Source organism: Myotis myotis, unplaced genomic scaffold (assembly GCF_014108235.1).
Source record: "Myotis myotis isolate mMyoMyo1 unplaced genomic scaffold, mMyoMyo1.p scaffold_m19_p_8, whole genome shotgun sequence".
NCBI classification, from domain to species: domain Eukaryota; kingdom Metazoa; phylum Chordata; class Mammalia; order Chiroptera; family Vespertilionidae; genus Myotis; species Myotis myotis.
Window position 1 is genome coordinate 82,526,777 of NW_023416390.1, and position 26,332 is coordinate 82,553,108.

Sequence of the window (26,332 nt, forward strand, 5' to 3'; positions counted from 1 at the left end):
ACTTATAGGAACTCAAAGAGCTGATGATCATTCATGCTTATCTAGACTTATGGTTATAAAGAAATTAATATTTAGATGGTTATAGCTAACAGTTTTGGAGTTGTTTGTGAGCTGTATCGATTCCTGGCTGTGTCACTATAAAATAGCAAGTTGAAAGGCTTGATCATCAGATGTCCATCTTATCCTGGTTCAATCCCCATCACTAAAATATAAACACAAAAACACATTTACTGCCCTAACTGGTTTGGCTCAGTGGATAGAGCATCGGCCTGTGGACTGAAAGGTCCTAGGTTCGATTCCGGTCAAGGGCATGTACCTTGGTTGCAGGCAAATCCACAGTTGGGGGTGTGCAGAAGGCAGCTGATCGATGTTTCTCTCTCATCGATGTTTCTAACTCTCTATCCCTCTTCCTTCCTCTCTGTAAAAAATCAATAAAATATATTAAAAATATTTAAAAACACATTTACTAATTCATAATGGCTCAAAGAGTTTGCATTAGTATGTTGTTTCCATTACAGAATCTCTTCAAAATTTCCAATTAATTATGTTTGAAGATCTTCAAGAATCTTCAAAACAAGCATATGGTATACAATTTTTAAATTTTCTGGGCCAATGAAAGAATCTTATATTGATTTAAATAAGATCATACATTAAATGAGAAAACAAAATCTTACTTATTTGGTGCTGGTTAGAAGATAGCTTGATTTATTAAAGACCTAAATAATTTGTACTTATATATTAATTTTACATAATTAATTCTATACCTCAACAAAATAATTTATCCATCTAATGGAATTTTATAATCATTCACAAAGATATGGAGATGTAAGTCCCATAAATGCAAAGGGTCTATTAAAGTCACACCAATCCATTGGTTATTTTACTAAATATTCAAGCTCTATTTGTTAGATATTAATATTTATATCAAGTCTATTTGACTCTGCTGTTCACGCTAGTTCCATTCCTCAGATGAATAGAAAATGATTTCTCAGAGATAATTTTAGCAATTATCCTCCTTCTACATGTATTTATAATTTATTAAAGCACCCCCATTCCATTCCAACCTCACCTTATTTGATGGTGTTGGGTCCTTCCATATAGATTTCTTGCTAAAGAAGGCGATGAACTAAACAGCAGTTACAGAAACACTGCCATGGTGAAGGTCAGTATATTTAAGCATATCTAAATCTGTATCCAAAGAATTTCACGGTATTTAAATAAATCTGTGATTTTCAGTCTTCTTTTAACAGTTTATCAAATCAAATCTTATGAATGCCAACATATTAAGTAGATAAAACTGCAATAATGAAAGACTGAAGGGGAGGAAGAGGCCTGTATGCTTGATGTTCCTGGCCACTAATCACCTGGGTCTTGAAGCACTTGTACCAAGTCCTGGGCTAACTCAGCACAGTAATTGTGAGACACTAAAATAGAGAATCCCTGAAGTCTCTTTTAGTTCCAGCACTTTAATTGCAATTATTAGACTTTTTTTGTAATTTCTGTATCTAATTTAAATTGTATATTAAATTTTTATTGTTTAAAATGTGGCTAAAATACATTTAGCATAAAACATCATGACATTTTTGCTTCCTCTTTAGACTTGAAGATACTTTTCTGTTTTCTTCTTTTTATTTTATTTGTTTCATCACCATTTATTCCCTCTATACCCTCTTCCACCTCCATCTACCCCTCCCCACCATAGTCAGCACTGTTGTTCATGTCCATGAGTTCTTTTTTTTTCTTCTTTGCTCAATCCCTATACCTCCCCAACAAACCCATCCCACCCTCACTCCCCCTCCACACACACCAGAGCTGTCTGCCTGCTCTCTATCTATGAGTCTGTCTCTATTTTGCTAGGTAGTTTAGTTTGTTCATTAAATTCCACATATGAACGAAATCATATGGTACTTGTTTTTCTCTAACTGGTTTATTCCACTTAGCATAATGTTCTCCAAGTCCATCCATGCAGTTGCAAAGGGTTACATTTTCTTCCCTTTTATGGCCAAGGAGTATTCCATTATAAAAAAGTACCAAAGCTATTTTATCCACCCATGGGCACTTGGGCTGCTTCCAAATCTTGGCTATTTTAAACAATGCTGCAGTGAACATAGGGGTACATATAGTCTTTTAAATTAGTGTTTTGGATTCCTTAGGATACATTCCCAGAAGTGGAGTTGCTAGATCATGAGGCAGTTCCATTTTAAATTATTTGAGGAAACTCCGGACTGTTTTCCACAGTGGCTGCACTAATCTACGTCCCAACCAACAGTGCACGAGGGTTCCCTTTTCTCCACATCTTCGCTAGCACTTGTTGGTGTGAGGTTTTCTTTTATAAGGTAGTTTTTTTTTTCTTTTTTTAAACTTTTTAGATTTAGGCCTATGCTTCATCCCAATTAACAGTTCTAGGTCTTTATCTTTATTGAACAAAATAAAAGTGAAGAAATGGTTTCCTAAGCACCAGTACAATAAGTGAAGGGAACACAGTAATATTATTTGAATCTGCTTCTTTTTTTAAAAAAAAATTATTACCTGTGTTTTCTTAACATTAAAGAGAGAGAGAGAAAAAAAGAAGAAGCTCTAAAACAAAAACACTTTTACTGTGTACGTTTAACTGATACAAATTTGACTTGGTCTACTACTTCGTAATTAATGAAAAAATGAGAAACCCTACATAATGCACTAAGGCAAGAATTATAGTCTTTTTCTGTAAAGGGTCAGATAGATGCCTTTCAGGCCATAAGGTCTCTATAGCCACTACCCAGCCCTGCCATTGTAGCACAAAAGCAGCCATAGACAGCACATAAATGAATAGGCAATATTCTGCTGCAATACAATTAAAAAAGAAAGTGATCATTGGGTTTGGACAGTGGGCCGTGGCTACATTTGGCAATTTTTGCTCTAAGCGAAAAGAAAAGCAGCTACCATTTTTGTGTGCATCTACTATACAACAGGTGCTGCATTCCAGAATATAAAATTAATGTGAATATTTAAACATTAAAAAAAACTTTTTTCATTTCTGACAGTCAATCCTTTGGCTAGCTGTCATATCAATGAGACTGGTAGCTGATGTGTGATTTGAAATGTTACAAGTTTGAAGGGGGCAGTTCTGAAGGAGGTCCTGAGCATCACAGCACAGCACCCACAACTGGAAAAGTACAGAGCAAGCCTGTCCTTAATGGAGTCAACAAAGAAGAACTTCAAGAAATGGAATACAGGACAAATGCAATCTGGAAAAAGAAACATTCTGAATTGCTAAATTTTTATTTAAAAGTTGAAATATGACTTCAACCACTTTTTCTACTTATAGTAATAGAATTTCAGCTTACTACCAGCCCTGCCTTATTTACCCATAGTAATACTTATTGGTAGTTTACCCATTGGTAGTTTACCCATAGTATACTTATTGGTAGTTTTTAAAAGCCTTATCAGCAAATGCTCTAACTTTTATGTTTATGGAAGGAATACTTGTAGTTGAATTCAGAAACTTTGCTTTATAAATCCAGTTTTTGCAAAGCTTCCTGTTCAAGTCTTATTCTTTCTGTTTTTGCATTCCTGCCCTGTATAATGAAACACCATGCACCTTGCAGTGCCATCAAATGACATATAAAGTATTTTCAATCCTTCAGAGGAAAAGTTAAATGATTTCACATATCTGAAATAACAGCACTTTGTATCATAAATTGTCCAAAGCAATGACATTTTTTGGTAACAGTCTAGTTTATGCCCAATCTCATTTAAAGAAAAGTGGATATTTATAACATAGTGTGAAAAATACAGCCTGAACATTAGTTTAGCATCATAGATCTGTGTAATCTCTAGAAATTTAATCTGAAGAACGTCAAAAGCCATGGGGATATAATTTTAAAGATTTTAAACTTTAAAACCAGGAAAAAGTGAAAACAAACAATATCCTATAAAATCTAAAAGTGAGGCAAACAAACCCGTGAGTGGATGATCAGCGAAAGGGCACCAAATGCTTGAGAATTCTGAAGTACGCTGGGCCTGAAGCATTGCTGTGTCTATGTGTCTTTCTTTTCTCAGTAGAGGAGCAGAAGACACTTGAATATAAAATTCCTAACTTGAAAACAATCACGTTTAGTAAAAATAGAAAGGTAACACCTCACCACACTGCCTAAAATATTAAACCTCCATTTCTCTCTGCCATTCTTTCACCTGCACACTCCATACTTTCCTTATCCCTTTTTTGTTTTGTCCATAGCAATTTGTAATTTTATCATATACTTATAGGTTTATGTTTGGTTTTCTAGCTGCTTTTACTAAAATGTATGTTCCATGGGCATTGCTTTTTCTAGTTTTGGATATTACTGATTTCCGTCTTTATGTTCCCAGCACAAATGTGTGAGAGACTGAGCTCTGACGATGTAATTTATAAAAACTCTTCATTCTTACACTCTAGGGGGAGGCTTCCCAGCTTCAGCACTGTCCACATCCGGGGCTGCTGGCCTGTACTTGCAGGATGTATAGCAGCACCCCTGGCCTCTACCCACCAGATGCCAGCCCACGCACTCTCGGCGGTGACCACCAAAAAATGTCTCCAGAGGTTGCCAACTGTGCCCTCTATAGCAAACAGGGCTATAGAGGATTTAGTCAAAACAATTTAGTTGACAATGATTAAGAACTTCTCTATACCTGAATTCTGAAGCAGTTAAGAGCAAAAACAGGATCAGAGGAAAGATCACACAGAGACAAATACACTCACATCCACAGGTAAGTGGGCTTGCTGCTCCTCGATCCAAGATTAAGCAGGTTTAAATGCTCTGACACAAGTAGTCCTGGAAGCACAGACCTCCATCCCAGGGGCCAACCCGCCCTGCCCTGAGTTTGCTGAGATTGCGTGGCCCCCGGAGTAGATGAGAACACACCTTCTCCGCAAGTTGGCAGATACAAAAAAAAATAAAGGCAGATTCTCACAGGCGCGGTCTCTCCAGCCTCAGGAAAGGATAGACTGCAAGATGCAAGGGGCTACTCCATGTGCTGCAGTCTTTCTGTTCCCTTCAGTTCCACTCTCCGCCCCGTTCCAACCCATTCTGTGTCCCCTGTGACTGATGTCTATGGAATGTATCAACTGAGATTTTCTGTTCTCCAGATTTTGGTTGAGTTCACCCAGAGAGAGGCCCCAGCAAGACAGTGGAGGACGGGAAAGGAAACACCATGGCATTTGTTCCTCCAGCTACGTCTCGCTGGCTTGTATTCCTCCACACACGGCCCGTTGGGCAGCCTTCCTCTGTGCCAGGGAGACAGCTCTCTGGGTTCTCCTGGTACGTTCCCTCCAATTGGACCTTCAGACCATGAGTTAGTGTAGTTTCCTTGTTGTTGTTAGTGCTGGGGTGTTTTGATAACTTTTTTTTTTTTTTTTTTTTTTTTTTTTTTTGAGAGAGAGAGAGAGGAACATTGATGTGAGGAGCAGAAACACCAACCAGTTACCTTCATTACGTGCCCTGACTGGGGATTGAACTCCCAACTTGTATACATGTCCTGACTAGGAATCAAACCCACAACCTTTTGGTGCACTGGATAATGCTCCAACCAACAGAGCCACTGAGCAGCTAGGGCATGTTTTAATATTTTTGTTGTTTTTGCTTTACCACACCAACCCCTCCTTTAAGCTCCATTTACTTGCACCCACCTTTTGTTAAATCTTTAATTTTAAAAGGATTTCAAAAGTACAGGTAATTTTAAAACTTGATATGAGAAATCTTATGATCTTTCATCTAAGTTCACCAATTTATCATCTTACTATATTTGCTTTATCATATTCATACTATATATAAATATATATTTATAAAATTAATTTTTATAAACCATTTCCCATAATACTTTAACGTGTCTTCTTTCTAACAAACATAGTCTCTTACCTAACTATATGAAATTTAGGAAATTTAGCATTGAAACAGTGGTCTATAGTTCATATTAATTTTATTTTTCAATTATTCTAATAATGTCTCTTTATGTTTGAACATCTATATATATAAAGAGGTAATATGCAAATTGTCCAGGATGCTTTAATGTCACAACTGCTCAGGAGGAGGCTGCATGTGCAGGTGGGAGGGAGGGGACTGCATGCATGGTGAGGCAAGCCAAGGATGGCACTGGCCCGGAGAGAAGTGGGCCTGCCAGCCGCAGCGCACCGGCAGTCCCGCCTCTATGTGTGAGCTGCAGAGGAAACACCTTTTCTGACCGCTCATTGGCTAAGCTCCCGGTATGCCACTCACAGCGTTCTTGGTAACTTGGGTAATAAGAATCCAAGAAGGTGATCTAAGGTTTTTCCACCTCACTCCTGGAGGAAAAAACAAAGGTCTGCTGTTGGAGGGGCAAGGAAATGTCATATCCTGCCCTAGCCAGTTTGGCTCAGTGGATAGAGCCTTGGCCTGTGGACCACAGGGTCCAAGTTTGATTCTGGTCAAGGGAATGTATCTAGGTTGCAGGATCCTCCCTGGCCAGGGCCCAGGTCAGGGCTCATGCAGGGGGCAACCAATCAAAATGTCCTTCTCACATTGATGTTTCTCTCTGTCTTTCCCTCTCTCTTCTACACTCTCTAAAAATCAATGGACAAATATCCTCAGAGGAGGAAAGAAAGAAAGAAAGAAAGAAAGAAAGAAAGAAAGAAAGAAAGAAAGAAAGGCCATATCCTATGAAAGAGACATCTTGAAAATGCCTAAAGAACGTTGTCATTTTTTTGTGATGAAGGGACTGGAGTTGGCGTTGATGAAAACACCTTGGCAGCTGCGGCAGCTGGCAGTGGCAGCAGTAGTGGGGTGATGAGGATGGTGCCTTCCCCTGATCAGCCGGTTGCCTCTGCAGAGGGAGACCAGACTGCGGCATAGGCCTGCTCTCCACAAGGACAGTAGGACATCCCCTGAGGGCTCCCAGACTGTGAGAGGGGGCAGGCTGGGCTGAGGGGACCCCCCCCACTCCCACCTAGTGCTCAGATTTTTATGCACCGGGTCTCTAGTTTTTATAATAAGACTGTGGGGGAAATAGCACAGGTTCGAAAGTGGAAGGCTAAAAGTCTGGAACATATTTTATTTTGGTTTGTAATGGTAGAAAGTTCATTTATATCATTGTAGTTGAGTAACTCACCTCTATTGTGAAAGGTTAGCAAAAAGAAAAAGAAAAAAAGGACTTAGCTAAAAGGTCTCTAGGCCAGATTCCCAGCTGCCCAAATGTGTTTTTCAGAGGGAGCTGCTTCTGCTCAGACCCCTCTGAGGCACACATCCCTGACTGGGGCAGGGGTGTTCTTGGCAGCAGTTGTTTTACTCTAGGACCGGCTCTATTGCAGAATAACGTATTGGATTTATTGTTATGTCTCAGACCCACTTGTGAATGTGCTGTTTGCTCATGGGACCATGGATAATATATTCATATAAAAGCGAGGAATAAATGTCCCCAGAAGTCCTGACGTTATTCACATTTTCTTTTGAGCTGCACACTTAGTGTCTCACAAAAGAGTGTCCGCATTCATTCCGTTTTCATTAAGTTTCTGCTCCATGCAGAACCATGTGTGTCTCAAATGTGATTAGAATGGGCAAGAGGAAGAATGAAAGAAATGGAAAAATAACCCTAAAAGTTCTAAACTTAAAAGGTATGAGGGTTTTCATTTTTCCTCTGAAAACTTAAGAATGAATATAACTTGAATTTAAAAATTCAAAATGTTTTATTGGACAAATACCTGCGCAGACTTCTGCTATTTCAAAAGCCTTGCTTGATGGCAGACATCAAAAACTAATCATGGAACATTTCTCCTGATTCCAATCGTGATCTCAGAAGCTTTCACAATACAATAAACTAAGAAATTATTATCAACTGATCAAAGCAGACATCCAGAATAAAACAATTCTCCCATCTCTGATGTAGATTCGAATAAGCAGTGCATTGTGAAAATCATTTGAAGGCTCCAGGTATGAATGAGGTACAAAACACCAGCCAGATCAGCCTGTACACTGTTCAGAAAGACTCACCCCAAGCATGATTAGACCAGCAACTTCAGAAAATAAGAACAAAAGCCTTTTTTACTCATGTACCAGGCAGCTTTCATCTCTCATGTTTAGGGACAATCTGTCACAAAATTGCTTTTACACTTGGGCACTGAAGCAGGATCTGGAATGGTACATTCATGAGCCTTTAAAGAACATGATAATGACCCAGCCTTACTCACCAGACAGTGGGTAGAAGAGAGTCCCCAAGTAATATGCAAAATGACCCAGTCAAAACAGAGATGTAAATAAAATCAGAACTTTAAGCCATTCAGCTGAAACCAGCAAAAGTCACTAAGAGGAAGCAGAGTCCCTAACAGTAATATCTGAGTCATGGTAAAGAATTTTAACTACCAATAAGTTTAATGTGAAAGCAAATAAAGTTTGTTTGTTTGTTTTTCCCCATTTTCCTATGTAGGCAGATGTCACCAGATCAGAGGCTGATTAACATTCCAGCGCTGACTAATCAACAGAGACAAACTCAAGGGATGGCGGATTTCCCCACGGCGTAGCATGATTCCATAAGGCTTATGTGGGTGAACAGAAGGAGAACGTTTTTATAGGCTTTGCCTCAGGACACTCAAACGAAAATCACATTTCACTGTAGTAATTGCATTTGCAACACAGAAAACAAAAGAAAAGTATGTGACAGGTTGCACATGAAGCAATCTTGCTACCTATAATGTTCTTGTCCTCAAGGTAAATCCAACTAGTCATGCAGATTTCTCACTTCTCACTTGGAAACACACACACACACACACACACACACACACACACACAACCTACTAGTATATATATTTAAAGGCTCTGAATTAAAATAAAAATGACAGAAATAAGAAGGAAAAATTTTTGAAGCAACAGCATTAGTCACATTCCCAGTGAAAAATGCTATAACTCTGATAATAGAATAGTATGTAGGCTATTGAATCAGGGCCTTTCCTCCTCAGTAAAGGAAAGTTTACAGTTGTGAGTACATGAAACAGAGTTTATTCTTGTATTATTATTTATTGTTGTATTATTTTCTATACAAATAACTAAACCCACTTTTCCCCCACCCTGCATAGCAAGATACAAGGCTTACACAAGACTGGCCATGAGTACTAGCAACGTGGGGGAGGGAGGACATCTATATAATTTTAATTTACGATTTAAGCTGCTTAACTCCACCTCCTCTTCCTCCTCTTTGTTCAATTGTTCATTTGGTATATAAATTTCAAAAGTATAATTTGTGTTAGGACTTAGTGGGTCAGTTTGGAATAATGGATTTAGTCGATTGGCTCTAGACTGCTGAGAGCACAGGTTGGCACACTTTTTCTGTAAAGGACCAAACTGTAAACATTTCAGACTTTTCAGGCCTTAAGGTCTCTATTGTAACTACTCAACTCTGTCGGGTCATTTATTTTTGTAAATAAAAAGGTGTGGCTGTGTTCCAACAAATCTTTACTTATAGACACTAAACATTACATTTCACTTAATTTTCTCATATCACAGAGTATTATTCTTCTTTTGATTTTTCTCACTCATTTAAAAATGTAAAAACAATTCTTATCTCATAGCTCAGACAAAAACCAATGGCAGGCCAGATGTGGCTGACAGCTGTAGTGACCATCCTCCATCCTGAGATAAACACGATACCATCACCTGCCACTTGTGTGACCTTAGCCAAGCTACCTAACCTTTCGGATTCCACAACCTATAAAGAGGGTCAATAAAACAATTCACGTTAGCTTGCTCTTGGGTTGTCTTGAGGATTCAAGATGTTAATACACACAAAGTACTAAATATTGCCTTCCATATAGAGAGCAGTAATGCTGCTACTTTTACTGCTAAAGTAACATGGTAACGTATGTTTATGTACTTTATTCTACTTGCCCCTATTAGTAATTTATGAGAAAAATCTCATTATAACTTACTTCAAATTGAACTACATGAGCTTGTATGGAAATTTAAAAAGAATTGATGAAAGATATTTTAATTATTTTGATTAATTTAGGACAGCTTTCATGGAAAAGAGAAGAAAATATGTAAAAGGGCTAGATAGACAAAAGAAAAAAGAGTTAACATTTATAGATATCTAATGTGTCATGATTGGTATTAAGTAACTTTTTGTGTACACACACACACGTATATAATTTATTATCTTTGTCATATACTCTCTCTCTTTTGAAATAAAGATTCAGACAGTAAATAGCTTGACAAATATCACACTGTTAAGATAGTGATTGGCAAATTAACACAAAATGGTGTTTAACTTCAGAGACATAATTCTTTTAGATACTATTAGTGTTTGCTTATAGAAGTTACAACTTGTCATCAAATTTTATTTATTTACATATTACTTAAGAAAAACATTATACATAACATTATACATGACCAACCTTGTTATATCTCTACTCTCTGCGTCCCACCCTAGATTGGTTTATTAACTTTTTTTTTTTTTAATATATTTTATTGATTTTTTACAGAGAGGAAGGGAGAGAGATAGAGAGTTAGAAACATCGATGAGAGAGAATCATCGATCAGCTGCCTCCTGCACATCTCCTACTGGGGATATGCCCGCAACCCAGGTACATGCCCTTGACCGGAATCGAACCCGGGACCTCTCAGTCCGCAGGCCGACGCTCTATCCACTGAGCCAAACCGGTTTCGGCTGGTTTATTAACTTTTAAAATAAGCAATTCTTATTCATGTAATAATGCATTAGAACTAGAAGTACAAGAAAAAATAAAGATGTTAAAAATAACAAAGCATCACAAAAATCCCAACGAAATTATTTTTGCTATTCCTTTATCAAGCTTTATGTATGCGAATTCAAGTTTGTTAACATTATGTCATATAAATTTCTTATTTATATAGACATCATAATCTTTGTATTGTATGAATACAATACGTATATTCTGATTAACTGGTCCTCAATATTAAACATTGCATTTTATATTTGTTAAGTTTATATTTGTTAAAGTATTTTTAGTTTGATTTTATGCAAAATGTGCATCATGCATATGCAGATATGCTTTTGATGCACAAAAGTTTTATTTGTGTGTTTAATACCCAAACAATTAATCATTATTATTTAACTCTCCCCCCATCATTTCTATACTTTGAGATAATCCCATTTCCAGTTATGCAACTCATTGAATTTACTTGTGGAAGAGATCCAGAAATAGAGTTCTGATATTAAAATAATCAAATGCAATAATGGAAATGTGAGGAATAAGTTAAGAAAATCTCCAATACAGGTATATTAATATCCTGCTAACTTCAAGGCATTTTGTTAGATCATTGGAAACATTAAAAAGAAACATCCTCATTGCTCGTGACATTTATAAAATCATTTAGGACCATATTCTATTTCTCTTTTAATGTGGTCACTGCCAAGCTTTATTTAGTGACAGAATAAAAATTCAGATGCATTTTAGTAAATGGAACATTCCATCTAATCAAATCAATTCTTTAAGAGTCTCAGTGGCTCTCCTGGAATTTTATTAACTAAAGTTTGTCACTTCTTTCCATGCACTACATCAGCAATGCCATTCATTAGATGTCACCAAATATGTCGTGTCTTTGAATGTTCATCTGTGCTTTCTTAATTAGGAAATTGAGGGGTCAAGATATAAAACAATTTACTTAACAATAAAAGATTGTTTCTATTAAAATATAAGTTTTGACTCAAATAGCAAGTATAATTGCCAAATTATTAATATTTAGTATTCCCTAAAACTGGCAATTAATGTTCAATTTTAATAACTTGCCAATTTCTCTATGAAACTATTTTCTGAAATTTTTATTTCATCTTCTAAAAAGTAAAACAAAATATGAAGATAATATAAGGCTCTGTTTTCTACAGTTTTCTTTTACTACTCCTCATGCTACTTTCATATACTATACTTATTCAACAAGTTACTTTTAATCTTATATATGGACATAAAAGAGTCTCCGTCAGTTACTTAAATTTATCTATTAATTATTTTAGAAAACTACCAGGAGGTTTTAAGTTTTAAAGAATAAAGTTCTTCTCTGAACATTTTAATCTGCATAAGAAATAGAATCAACTTAAACAGCGATAATCAAACAAGTTTATCACAGATTTTAAAGATAATTTTATCACAGGTTGGACTAAGGGAACAACACAGAAGACTCAAGCAGTTTGCCTCTTATAATCTTAACTAGAGGCGCAGTGCATGAAAATTCATGCACTGGAGGTGGTCCCTCAGCCCAGCCTGCACCCTCTTGCAGTCCGCCCAGGAGCCCTTGGGGGATGTCTGTCAGTTGGACATCCTTAGTGCTGCCATGGAGGTGGAAGAGGCTCCTGCCACCGCTGCTGCATTTGCCAACCGTGAGCCTGGCTGTGGGAGCACACTGACCCCCAGGGGGCAGCTCCTGCATTGAACGTCTGTCTCCTTGGTGGTCAGTGCACGTCATAGCGACCAGTCATTCCGCAGTTCTGTCGTTTTGCATATTAGTCTTTTATTATATAGGATGGAGAAGAATTAACTTTTTTCGCATTACCAACATATCTCAAAATATACAAAAGTACCTTTGAACTCTCAAATGTGCCTTTTAAGTCAGAATTAATTTTCAGAATTTCCTTCCTGATGCAGAAATATCACAGGGGAGGTGGGAAGGTTTGTCTCATGTCTAGAAAATTATAACTAACGACCCAAATCAAGATACATCCTATTAGACTGCAGCAAAGACACCAAAACTCAGTCCTTTCACACACATTTGGTGAAGCACAGTGCACACTCAGTCAGTGTGTGAATTTATACAGGTTATGTCATTAATGTTATGAGTTGCAGCTTTCTCATACATAAAATGGAATGATGATACCAAGCTCTGATTTGCACTTAGGGTTGAATGGAAGAACACATGTAAAGTGACCCCTCTTCTAGTCGATACAGAGAAGAGGCTAACATTGGTAGCTAATATTTTTATCATTAAACTAGAGGCTCGATGCACGAAATTTGTGCAAGAGTAGGTCTTCCTTCCCCCGGCTGCTGGCACTGGCTTCCCTCTAGCACCTGGGACCTGGGCTTCCCTTGCAGCCCTGGTTTCGCCCAGGTCATCTGGTCTAATTAGCATATTATGGTTTCATTATTATAGATTATAATTATTACCACCTCTGGTAGAAATATACCAAATTTAATTTTTTGGTAATTCTCAAGATGCCATAAATATTTTGATTCTTTTTAGAAAGTTTTGTAGGAAGTTAAATTTTTACCTGATTTAATATTAAAAATTGATGGATTCTAGGCAATGGTCAGCTGGTAAACTGGTTCTCAAAAAAAAAAAATAGCCCTTATTTGTAGTTTTTTCAGATTCCTGTGATCTAAACACTCTCTTCATGGCCAATTTTATACCACTACATCAGAAATTTGCAAGACATGCACAGTCGGGTTTCATAGCCTGGCTCACACTGGCTCTAGGTCAATTAAATTTGTAGCCAATTATTGGAATGGCCAATTCACTAACTAAAAAAACTCAGCAAATGACTTACTCATCAATTAGTAAATATGTTAAATAACCAATTCACAAGATGGCAAATTTGTTAAAAGCCAATTTTCCAGAAGGTAAGTTGCAAAAAAAAAAATAAGAGTGCCATATGATCAATTCCCAAGTGACATTGCTTATAAAACATATCAAATATCTTAGAGAGGAACTAGGACAATTTCTGTGGCCATTGTGTTTTTAGTGGCAAGCAAATTCAGGGGCAAAACAAGAAAAGCTTAAAATATAAAAAAAGACAGGCACTTGCACATATGGGAAAACCCATTCGAATATAAAATATGCTACCTTGAATATGGAACACGCATGATCCTGACATTAAACCAAACTGGACTCAGAACTATGTAGGTAAAGTGCTTAATGGCAATGAATAATTAAACTTTGAAAAGAAATCCTAATCAATTTGGCAATCAATTAATTTTCTATTTTAATCAACAGGCAAATTGATTTTTCAGTGAATTGTCTTTATTTATTCTTATTATTCTTGTTATATTTATGTATTTTATATCTGAATATCCTGAAACACAAAAACTATGAATAATAGCAAATTTAGTCATTTAAAAATATTATTATTATTTTAAATTCCTTTATTGATTAAGGTATTGCATATGTGTCCTTATCTCCCCATTGCCCCCCACACCCCTAATCATGCCCTAGCCCCCCTTTTGTCTGTGTCCATTGGTTAACCTTATATGCATGCTTACAAGTCCTTTGATTGACCTCTCCCCCTTACCCCCTCCCTCCCCTACCTTCCCTCTGAGTATTGAGCATCTTATTGATGCTTCTCTGTCTCTGGATCTGTTTTTGTTCATCAGTTTATGTTGTTCATTTTATTCCATAAATGAGTGAGATTGTGTGATGTTTATCTTTCTCTGACTGGCTTATTTCACTTAGCATAATGCTCTCCAGTTCCATCCATGCTGTTGCAAATGGAAGAATTCCTTCTTTTTTTTCTGCAGTGTAGTATTCCATTATGTAGATGTACCACTGTTGTTGTTGTTTTTTTAAATATGTTTTATTGATTTTTTTTTACAGAGAGGAAGGGAGAGGGATAGTTAGAAACATAGATGAGAGAGAAACATCAATCAGTTGCCTCCTGTACACCCCCAAATGGGGATGTGCCCACAACCAAGGTACATGCCCTTGACTAGAATCAAACCTGGGACCCTTCAGTCTGCAGGCCGATAATCTATCCACTGAGCCAAACCAGTTAGGACAATGTACCACTGGTTTTAATCCACTCATCTGCTGATGGGCACTTAGGCTGTTTCCAAATCTCAGCTGTGGTGAATTGTGCTTCTATGAACATGGAGGTGCATATGTCCTTTCTGACTGGTGTTTCTAGTTTCTTGGGATATAGTCCTAGAAGTGGGATCACTGGGTCAAATGGGAGTTCCATTTTTAGTTTTTAGAAGAAAATCCATACTGTTCTCCACAGTGGCTGCACCAGTCTGCATTCCCACCAGCAGTGCGTGAGGGTTCCTTTTTCTCTGCATCCTCACCAGCACTTGTCGTTTGTTGATTTGTTGATCATAGCCATTCTAACAAGTGTGAGATGAGACTGCATAGTCGTTTTGATTTGCATCTCTTGAATAATTAGTGACTTTGAGCATATTTTCATATATGTCTCTTGGCCTTCCTTATATCTTCTTTCAAAAAGTATCTATTTAGGTCCATTGTCCATTTTTTGATTGGGTTGTTTATCTTCCTTTTATTAAGTTGTATGAGTTCCCTGTAAATGTTGGAGACTAAACCCTTATCGGTGAAAACATTGGCAAATATGTTCTCCCATACAGTGGGCTTTCTTATTGTTTTGTTGATGGTTTCTTTTGCTGTGAAAAAGCTTTTTATTTTGATGTAGTCTGACTTGTTTATTTTTTCTTTAGTTACTATTGCCCTAGGAGCAGTATCGGTGAAGAAATTGCTTCGGCATATGTCTGAGATTTTGCAGCCTGTGGATTCCTCAAATATTTTTATGCTTTTCCATCTTATGTTTTTTAAGTCCTTTATCCAATTTGAGTTTATTTTTGTGTATGGTGCAAGTTGGTGATCTAGTTTCATTTTTTTTTCATGTAAGTGTCCAATTTTCTCAACACCATTTTTGTATGTAACTGTCCAATTTTCTCAACACCATTTATTGAAGAGACTGTCTTGACTCCATTGTATGTTCTTGCCTCCGTTGTCAAATATTAATTGAGCATGGTGGTTTGGGTCAATTTCTGGATTCTCTATTCTATTCCATTGGTCTATATGTCTGTTCTTGTGCCAGGCAGTTTTGAGAACGGTGGCTTTGTAATACAGTTTGATACCTGATATTGAGATCCCTCCTACTTTGTTCTTCTTTCTCAGGATGGCAGCAGCTATTCGGGGTCTTTTTTATTTCAGATAAATTTTTGGAAAGTTTTTTTTCTAGGTCTGTGAAATGTGCCATTGGTATTTTAATGTGAAGTGCATTGAATCTATAGATTTCTTTGGGTAGTATGGACATTTTAATGATGTTGATTCTACCAATACATGAACATGGTATGTTCTTCCATCTGTTTATGTCTTCTTCTATCTCTTTTTTCAGTGTCCTGTAGTTTTCCACATATAGGTCTTTTACCTCCTTAGTTAAGTTTATTCCTAGGTATTTTAATTTTTTTGGTGTGATGGTAAATGTAATTGCTTTTTTAGTCTCTCTTTCTGTAAGTTCACTATTGGTGTATAGAAATGCCATAGATTTCTTTTATTTTTATTTTTATTTTTTATTTTTTTAAAAAATATATTTTATTGATTTTTTACAGAGAGGAAGAGAGAGAGATAGAGAGTTAGAAACATCGATGGGAGAGAAACATCGATCAGCTGCCTCCTGCACATCTCCTACTGGGGATGTGCCCGCAACCCAGGTACATGCCCTTGACCGGAATTGAACCTGGGACCTTTCAGTCCGCAGGCCGACGCTCTATCCACTGAGCCAAACCGGTTTCGGCTAGATTTCTTGGTGTTAATTTTGTATCCTGCTACATTGCCAAATTCATTTATTAAGTCTAATAAATTTTGATGGATCCTTTAGGGTTTTCTATGTCCAGTATCATGTCATCTGCAAATAAGGAGAGTTTTACTTCTTCTTTTCCAATTTGGATGCCTTTTATTTCTTCTTCTTGTCTAATCACAATTGCTAGTACTTCCAGTACTATGTCGAACAGGAGTGGTCAGAGTGGACATCCCTGTCTTGTTCCTGTTCTTAGGAGAAATGGTTTTAGTTGTTGCCCATTGAGTATGATGTTGACTGTGGGTTTGTCATATATGGCTTTAATTATGTTGAGGTATGATCCTTCTATTCCCACCTTGCTGAGAGTTTTTATCAAGAAAGGGTATTGGATTTTGTCAAATGCTTTTTCTGCATCAAGTGATATGGCTGTGATTTTTATCTCTCATAAAATATTATTTTTTAATTATTTAAATTTGAGAGGTAGAGATGATGAAAGAGCAAGAGATAAAGAGAGGTAGAGAGAAAGAGAAAGAAATGTATATTTGTTTTTCCACTTATCGAAGTCTTGATATAAACTTTCAGCCATTTTTAAGGCCTATTGTTAAATAATTTAAGTGTCTAATAATTTTAAATGTAATTCTTCCCATTAGGGATAGGAGAGATGGGAAAATATAGAATATATATTCTGTGGTTTGCAGTCCACTTAGAACCATCTAGGCATGATTTAACTTACATAAATCACTCTGATCACAATTATTAAATACTAGAGACCTGGTGCATGAAAATTTGTGTGCTAAAGGGTGTCCCTTAGCCCGGCCTGAATCCTCTAGCAGCCCAAGAGTCCTTGGGTAATGTCCACCTGCCAGCTTAGGCTTGCTCCCTGGGGGATCAGGCCTAAGCTGGCAGTCAGACATCCCTCTGGCAGCCTGGGAGCCCTTGGGGGATGTTAGACTACGGCAGTTGGACATCCTTAGTGCTACCAAGGAGGCAGGAGAGGTTCCTGCCACCACCACTGCACTCGCAGCCATCAGCCTGAATTGTGGCTGAGAAGAGCTCTCCCTATGGGAGTTCACTGATCACCAGGGGCGGCTCCCTGCATTGAGCATCTGCCCCCTGGTGGTCAGTGTGTGTCATAGCGACTGGTAGTGCCAGGTCCTTCCACTGTTAGGGTCAGTTTGCATATTTCCTTTTTGTTATATAGGAGAGTCTGTCTAATCTCTATCCCAAACTCTCATGTCAGTGGCCATCTGTAGCTTTTCTATAATGCAGGTTTATGTTTTCATCTACTTGCAAGCTTAAACACACCCCTCAGCTCAACAGGTACACTGCACTTTCTTCTCAGCTTAATTAGTCTCAGGAAATGTCACGTTAGAAAGTATCTTAAAAGTACACATACCAAGAGATCTGAAACAAACTGGAGCATGTCATTTAATTTAAATTGGATTTTATTGGTGGTGAAACTAAATTCCAAATAAGTGAAGTGATTTACAGAAAGTCATAGGAAAGTGAGTTTATTCATTAGAATTTCTCTATGGATAGAATATTTATGCTCATCACTTTTTATAGCTCCGCTCATACAAAAAAAATGAGCTCTGTTTCTTTATCCTCTTGAATCTTGCTTCGTCTTGTTACTTGATCTGACCAATAGAAGAAGAAAGTTGTGTTGTGTAAGTTCCAGAGCCTAGGATTCACAGGCCTTTCAGCTTCTGCTGTTTCCCTCATATAACGTTGCCTTAAGCACAGCAGGTAAGAAAGGCAGCTTAGCCAGTGCAGGATGAGAGCCCACGGGAAGGAGAATCAGGACCAGCACCGATGACCCCATATAGCCGTGGAGCCATCCTGGATGTTCCAGACCAGCCTACCCTCAAGCTGAATGAAGTAGCATGGAATGAGCCCAGGGGAAGCAGCAAAGTAACTATCAACTAACCTTTGGAATTATGAGAATTAATAGATTCCCATTCTTTTAAGTCACTATTTTGAGCTGACATGGTGCATAGCAGTTAACTGATTTCCCAAAATAAGGACATTTCAGGTGGCCTATAAAAATGTGTACAAATTTTCAAAAGCAAGGCAAATAATTTAGAATATCAAGATGAAGAAAACAGTAAAGGTAGTAAGAAAAAAGGTTGTGTATAAGTAGAGAAAAATATAGACTCATAGCCAGGCATATGGTAACAGTGGCCTAAACAAAAGCATTTGAGATACTTAAGAGAAGTCAGGGGCACCTGAGAGATGCCATTCCATGAAGAAGGGACACTTCACCTCGTGAATGCTGGAAAACCATTCTTCGTGTGGTTCTCACATTTTTTTCATGTTTTATAAGAAGGGGCACTGCCTTTGTTTTGGACTATCTTTTCAAAACTGTTTATATAGTGAAGAGCTTTAGAAGATAGAGGACATATCCTTTTAGAGGAGCAAAGGAAGGCTTGCTAACAATGAGTATAAAATATTCAGTTTCCTTAAACGCAGGCTTCCATTTCTGTAAGACAACCCACACTATGTGCAGAAATCATCTGCTCCTCTGAACTGAGGCTAAGGAAACCAGTGTCAAACATGCTGATGCTGGGTGCTTGCTGCCCTGTGAGTAATAAAGTCATTTATCTCTGACCCAGGAGTTTTGTGTCATCTATAAGTATCCATGAAACTCCAGGAGGCTAGCTTGTTAGCTTGTAAAAAGAAAAGAACGCTCAAATATATTATAGTTTTAACAATGAGGTCTTCTAAGTCTTGGCTGGGTGCTTGGTTAGGTTGGTTATAGCATTTTCCTGATATGCCAAGATTGCAGATTTGATCCTGGATCAGAGCACATACAAGAAGCAACCAATGAATGCATAAACAAGTGAAATAAGTGGAACAACAAATCTCTCTCTCTCTCTCTCTCTCTCTCTCTCTCTCTCGTTAAAAAAATACAAAAAACAAATCCAAACAAACATACAATGTAGTCTTCCAAAACATCCTATTTAATAAAGACCTAATATGCGAATTAACCAGGTGGCAGAAAGACCTTCCAGAACGACCTTCTGGAATGACGAGTGGGTGGGACTGTGGGGCCCAGAGGCAGCTGGAGCCACGAGGCAGCTGGGCTGTGAGGTCCGAGCCCCTTGCATGAATTTCATGCATTGGGCCTTTAGTATTCATAATAAACACCAAAGTAAAGTTGTTTGTCTTGGGAAGTGTGTTTGTGTGTTATCCGTTATTAAGAAAAGGGGGAGAAAATAATATAGATTACTGAACCCCATAGTTAGTATTCTGTTTTATCATGCATAGTAGGAAATGTTATGATAAATACTTAGCAAAATGCTAATAAATGGTAATAGTTTAATTCATTATCCCTTTCATGCTTTGTAATTTGTAATAAGAGAAAATGCCTTAATCCAAATAATAAACAACCCATGGGTAACTGCAGGATTAAGCAAATGAATGAGAAAATATTTTATGGCAGTGATTTCAGACTTCCCACAGTTCACATGCTTCAGCCAGCTGTTTATCTCAGCTGCAATATGGTAAAAAGTCAAGAACTTGGCTTTGAAGTTAGAGAGACCAAGTCCAATTGTGATTGAAGAGCTTCTAAGTTGTGCAACGTTGGGCAAGTGATATAGTTTCAGTTGCTTATCTTTAAAAAGGTGATAAATTGTTAAATGTAATGACACAAATCTGACTGCATTATTTTGAGTATTAGAAAAATGTTTGGTTTATCTTACATATTCAAATAACTCAATAAATGACAGCTTCCATTATCATTTCACAAACAGGTATTACTTGTTCTTTTTGGCAAAAATTCACAGAGGCCCATGGCTTGTAGTTGATCTTAGTTTACCAAAGGGGAGCACACAGGACATCACTGTGGAGCACAAAGTGACTTCGTAATTAGATAGTCACTCCAGGAGGACATGAATTCTGCCTTACACTCAGGCGTTAGGCCAATGCCGAGCACACAGAAGACACTGGGTAAATATTTACGAAATGAAATAGTAAATAAATGGCCTGACTACTTTGGATTTTTATTCCAGGAGTTCCGAGAGCAAAAATAGGAGATGAGATTCAAATGAACCTATGATGGATATCACTGAATCTGTGCCCCTATCACAGCCATGGTGGGACAAGGATGTCCTGGGGCACAAGAAAGTAGGAGTTTCACAGCAGTTCTCAGCCTGTGGGTCGTGACCCCTGAAAATACATCCTGCATATCAGATATTTACATTACGATTCATAACGGTAGCAAAATTAGAGTTATGAAGTAGCAATGAAAATAATTTTATGGTTGGGGATCACCACAACATGAGGAACTGTATTAAAGGGCTGCAGCATTAGGAAGGTTGAGAACCACTGCAAGGTATAAGTATTGGCGGGGAATATTATACACTGCAGTACAATCAGAGGAAGGACCTTCTTGAAGTTCATAATTGCCAAAGGCCTGGGTTATTCATCTGTAGTAATGGGATGGAGGCCACAGAGGAATTGGAATGTAGATGTCTCTTAGGTATACCTGAACACAAAATAAAGACAGATAATAACTCAGAAATTAAAACATTACTATTTTTAAAATATTTTTATTGGTTTTAGAGAAAGAGGAAAGGAGAGGGACAGAAACATGGGTCAGCTGTCTCCTGCACACCCCCCACTGGGGACTGAGCATACATCCTGGGCATGTGCCCTGATCAGGAATTGAACTGGTGTCCTCTTGGTTCATGGGTCGACACTCAACCACTGAGCAACACCAGCCAGGCAAACTTTATAATTTTTTACAAAAGGAAAATAAATAGCATTTTTGTTATGTTTAAGCAACATAAACTTATTTGGTTAAAAATGAAGGGAAAAAAGAAAAAGAAAGAGAGAAGGAAGGAAATAAAGAAGAAAGAAAGAAAGAAAGAAAGAAAGAAAGAAAGAAAGAAAGAAAGAAAGAAGAAAGGAAGGAAGGAAGGAAGGAAGGAAGGAAGGAAGGAAGGAAGGAAGGAAGAAGGAAGAAAGAAAGAAAGAAAGAAAGAAAGAAAGAAAGAAAGAAAGAAAGAAAGGAAGGAAGAAAGGAAGAAAGAAACGAAGAAAGGAAGAAAGAGCAAGAAAGCCCTAAATCAAGAAAAAAAAAATAAGAGGAAAGAAGAAAATAAGAGTTATAAACCTCACCATCTTGAGATGAAGTCTCTTAAGGATCATTGAGTTTTAAAGCTCAGAATGCTTATCTACTCGAAATCCTGTTTCATTTTTACAAATGAAGAAAGAGGAGCTGGGAGAGGCTATTACTTTTACAAAGTCATATTCCAGTTCACTATCCATACATTGATGAGTAAGGAAATAACTGAAAGAAAAGTGTATTTACCAGACGCATCTCCAGCTGCTGCCTGGGTTCCTCCTGTATGCTAATCAGTTAGCATTGATCCCAAACTGTTTAGGCCAAAAACATTTTCCAGAGCTGAAAGTCCCAATGATTTTGACTTTTAAATATCAAAGTTAAAAATAACCTTAATAGAACTTCACACAGGAGTAAAAGCCCTTCACATTTGGCACTTTCCAGGCAAACACGGTCTTCGCAGAACTCCAGCTCTGTGCTGCAGCACAGACATCCATGCCAGATTAAATGCAACACAATGAACAGAAAAAAATAAGTCTGGAAACACTTTTTGTCCTCATAAAATGGAGAAAAATTAGAACCAGGAAGTCATCAAGTGTATTTAATTTGGATCCAGTCATCATGTTTGGAAAGCCATGCTATTTGAAATCATATTGCCTCAGCTCTCAGATGATTCATAGGGTTTGTTGTCTAAATGTCTGGCAAATACTCCAGGCCATTGCTCCTGGCATGCGTGTCTAACAGATGTTAAAAATGAAAGGCTGACAGTTTTTACAGCATAATTAAATCTCTCCTTATTTCTCAAGTGCTATTTAATTTAATTTTAATCAAAAGTAATAACCATCCATACGTGCTGTAATAGTGACATTGCTATTCCATGTAAGGCATTACCTATTGTGCTTTAGGAAGAAGTCTTGCAATGAGAAAGTCACTTGATAAAGTGGTTTTAATACTTTCAAAACATTTAGAAGCAATAAACATACTCAAGGGAGATGAAGCTTCAGGTTGCCCCATAAAAGGTTAAAAAGGCCAAGTGGCCAATGCTCCAATATGATCTACTAGTACTGAGCCAGTGTCCTGCCTTCATAACTAACATGGGAGGAGAGTTTCTTCTTAGAAAGACTAGGTTATGAATACACGTACTAGAAAGAGGTGATTTTTATTCATCAAGGCTGATGAAAGTAACTGAACAGATGATCCAAGGCATTGATTGGTCTCTGTCTTTGTCTATTAGGATTGTTATGGAAAAATAGCATACACTGGGTGGCTTAAAAACAACAAATTTATTTCTCACAGTCTGGAGTGTGGACATTTAAAATCAGGGTGTCCATATGGTCAGTTTCTGTGCCTGCGGATGTTCTGCCTCCTGGTTCATAAATGGCCGTGTTCTTGCTGTGTCCTCTCTTTGTTGCAGGGGGAGGGATCTCTCAGGCCTTTTTATAAGGGCACCAATCCCACTTTTAATATGAACACTGAGAGCATAAAGTTCTCAACATATGAATTTTAGGAGGACACAGACATTTAATATATAACAGTCACTGAGGCGTTACTGAGTTTAACTTGTAAATAATTATTTTATTGACTTGGTTATGAGCATGACTTAAATAGACATAATGCTTAGAATAAAATGGAATCATACATTTCAAAGCTAGAAGGTACATAGGGTATGAGCTGGTCTAACCTTCATATTTTACAAACGAGGAAGGTAGAATCCAGGTGGTGAATTTGATTTACCCAAGTACCCACGACTGATGAGTTGAAGAAACAGAATCCTGGTGTCATGATTCCAAATCCAGTAGCTCTTTCATCAAAATACATTGTCTTTTCATTAATGGCAGTATAACAATAGTTGGCAAGTATGTTATACTTTTCTATGTAAAACTTCCATAATTATGACTTTATTTTAAGTAGAAGTAGTTCCATCTCCCTCTTAAATTGGTTTCTGTCTGGCTCACAACTTTATCAGAGTAATCACAGAGGCTATATACTGGCCATTGTTTGGAATTAATACATTTTAAGTTAACTTAGGCCCAAGTCTGTGGTGTAACTTATTTTAACATACCAACAAGAAAGCTATTGTACTTGAGATAGTTGTTATGTATTGTTTGGCCATAACTATGTTTCATATAATAAATTGTGGTATTCTTGTTGGCTTTTCATTGGTTGACTATAAAGGAAACCCATTTAGGACAAATGTTGAAAATGCTAGAAAATATCACATGAGTCACTCATATAGAACATAAAATTCTCATATAATCAAGCCTGAAATGGTGGTTGGGCAAGAGGTACTATAGTTTTGAATCCAATACTAAAGATGTGGAATTTAGAACCTCTTGGTAGAAACAAAAGCTGTTACACACCCATGGGTACTAGAGTGGTGAGCCTAAGCACAGAGCATCTGGCACTTGTGGGAGGCATAATACAAATATCTAAAGACTGCAACATGTACCCTCATAGTCAGAGGAAATACATAAAGCAGATTCATTTTAAGTGGATATACCTGATAACCTGATACCTGAACTTCTCCCCGAGAACAGATTAGAGTGATTAGAGGTAAAAACATTGAGCAGTAGGTATGTGGGAAAAATTGGAATAGCATTATTATTTGAGTAGGCAAAAATAAAATTAGGAGCTAGGTAAAAACTGGGAAAGCCTTTAAACAATTCAACAAGAGGAAGGTTAGAGCTATTTTGGGAGGCCAAAATATATTGTTTTGAATGCAGTAATTTGGCCTGGATATGAGAATGTCAACCCTTGAAAGAAAGGATAGGAGGACTTAGTAATTTTCGTGATTTGGCATGGGGCATTGTAATAATAGAAATAAGTAATATTTTATTAATATAACTAGAGGCAAAGTGCATAAAAATTTGTGCACTCGGGGGAGAGGGGGGTCCCTCAGCCCGGCCTGTGCCCTCTCACAGTCTGGGACCCTTCGGGGGATGACCACCTGCTGGCTTAGGCCTGATCCCCAGGGTATTGGACCTAAGCAGGCAATCATACATCCCTTTGGCAGCCCAGCAGCCCACGGGGGATGTCCACTTGCCAGCAGGGAGCAGACCTAAGCTGCAGTCAGACATCCTTAGTGCTGCTGAGGAGGCAGGAGAGGCTCCCACCACCACTGCTGTACTGGCAGCCATCAGCTTGGCTTTTGGCTGAGCAGAGCTCCCCCATGTGGGAGCACACTGACCACACAGGGCAGCTCCTGCATTGAGCATCTGCCCCCTGGTGGTCAGTGTGTGTCATAGTGACCAGTCATTCCCAGTCTTTCTACTGTTTGGGTCAGTTTGCATATTACCCTTTTACTATATAGGACAGAGGCCTGGTGCATGGGTGGGGGCCAGCTGGTTTGCCCTGAAGGGTGTCCCGGATCAAAGTGGGGGTCCTGCTTGGATGCCTGGCCAGCATGGGTGAGGGGCTGATGGCTGTTTTCTGCTGGTCACACCCCCTTCAGGGTGGGGGTCCCCACTGGGGTGCCTGGCCAGTCTGGGTGAGGGGCTGAGGGCCATTTTCAGGCTGGCAGGATACTGTAGCTCCCAGCCTATTCTCTTTTTTTTAATTATTATTCTGGGATTTATTTACCTTCTATAATTGAAACTTCGTTGCTATCACTGGAGCTGAGAGCTGGCACCTGCTCGCTGAAGGACTGAGGCCATGGCCTGCTGAAAGCAGGTATCTGGGGTTTGTTTATCTTCTATAATTGAAACTTTGTTGCTATCGGAGCTCAGAGCCGGGCCGCAGCAGGCGGGGAACCTTGGCTTCCTCCATCACTGGAGCAAGCAAGCCTCGTGCTCGCTTCAGCTGCGTGGCTGCCAGCCACCATCTTTGTTGACGGTTAATTTGCATATCTCACTTACTAGCCAATGGGAAGCATAGCAAAGGTTCAGTCAATTACCCTTTTTGTCTTTTATTAGATAGGATATTAAACATAATATGGGAAAAACAAAATTAGAAAGTCAGACAGGAAAATAGTCATTAATTAACACCATTTTATGAGGAGATAACATTTTAGGAAAATAGGGACTGTCTAATAGTCATTAGAAAGGTTATTCAGAAGGAGAATCTATGACTTAGTATTTAGGAAAAGTACATATATCAGGCTTAGTTATTATACATCAATAGAGCTGCTTTAGTAAATTTAGTAGAAATTATACTGGTAAACCAAAACTAAAAAAATAAAATTAAAAATATTTAAATCACACACATCCACACACACACACACACACACACACACACGGGATGCAAGAACATTTATTTCCTTGTGACTCCAAATTGAGATGACAAAATACACAGTGACTGTTTAATCAAATAGAGTTACTACCTCAGCAAAAATTGCACTGTGTCACTATGTTCCTAATTGCACAGCCAATTGATAACTCAGATTATGGTAAATAACATTATATAGATATAGAGTAAGAAAAGAAGGGGCAAACATGAAAATTGTGTAGCTAGCTTTTTCCTGGGGGATATTTGGAAAGGAATTTAAGAATGATGGGACCACAAAAAATGAAGCCATAAATAAAGGGAATTTATGTTAAAGGGGGAGGGAGTGTTAAATTAATTCTGTATGCCTGAGGCAACTTCTGGTACCAGATATTTTTCCTTTTATTTCATCTACTAACCATTTTTCTTCATTTGTGTGATCAATAATTCATCCTATTTTTTTGCAGCACTGTTCAGAAAGGAACTCCAAGACTGCAAAGTGGAGGCAGCTTTCTCTGAGTGGCCTGTTAAAGTGAATGCAGATTAGACCTACTGATGTGGCTCATGTCTCTGCTCTTCCTGTCATTTTTATGATGG

General features: G+C 37.9%; 1 long non-coding RNA gene across 2 annotated transcripts; it reads left to right on the forward strand.

Annotated features, from left to right (window-relative positions):
• Positions 1–517: 517 nt before the first annotated feature.
• On the forward strand, positions 518–26,332 carry LOC118661961. Of its 2 annotated transcripts, none has more exons than XR_004969548.1 (5): positions 518–584; positions 1,102–1,162; positions 4,418–4,728; positions 5,108–5,279; positions 26,203–26,332. It is a non-coding gene; the product is annotated as an uncharacterized LOC118661961 (long non-coding RNA). The 2 variants fall into 2 exon arrangements; XR_004969547.1 differs by lacking the exon at positions 26,203–26,332 and adding an exon at positions 8,413–8,507.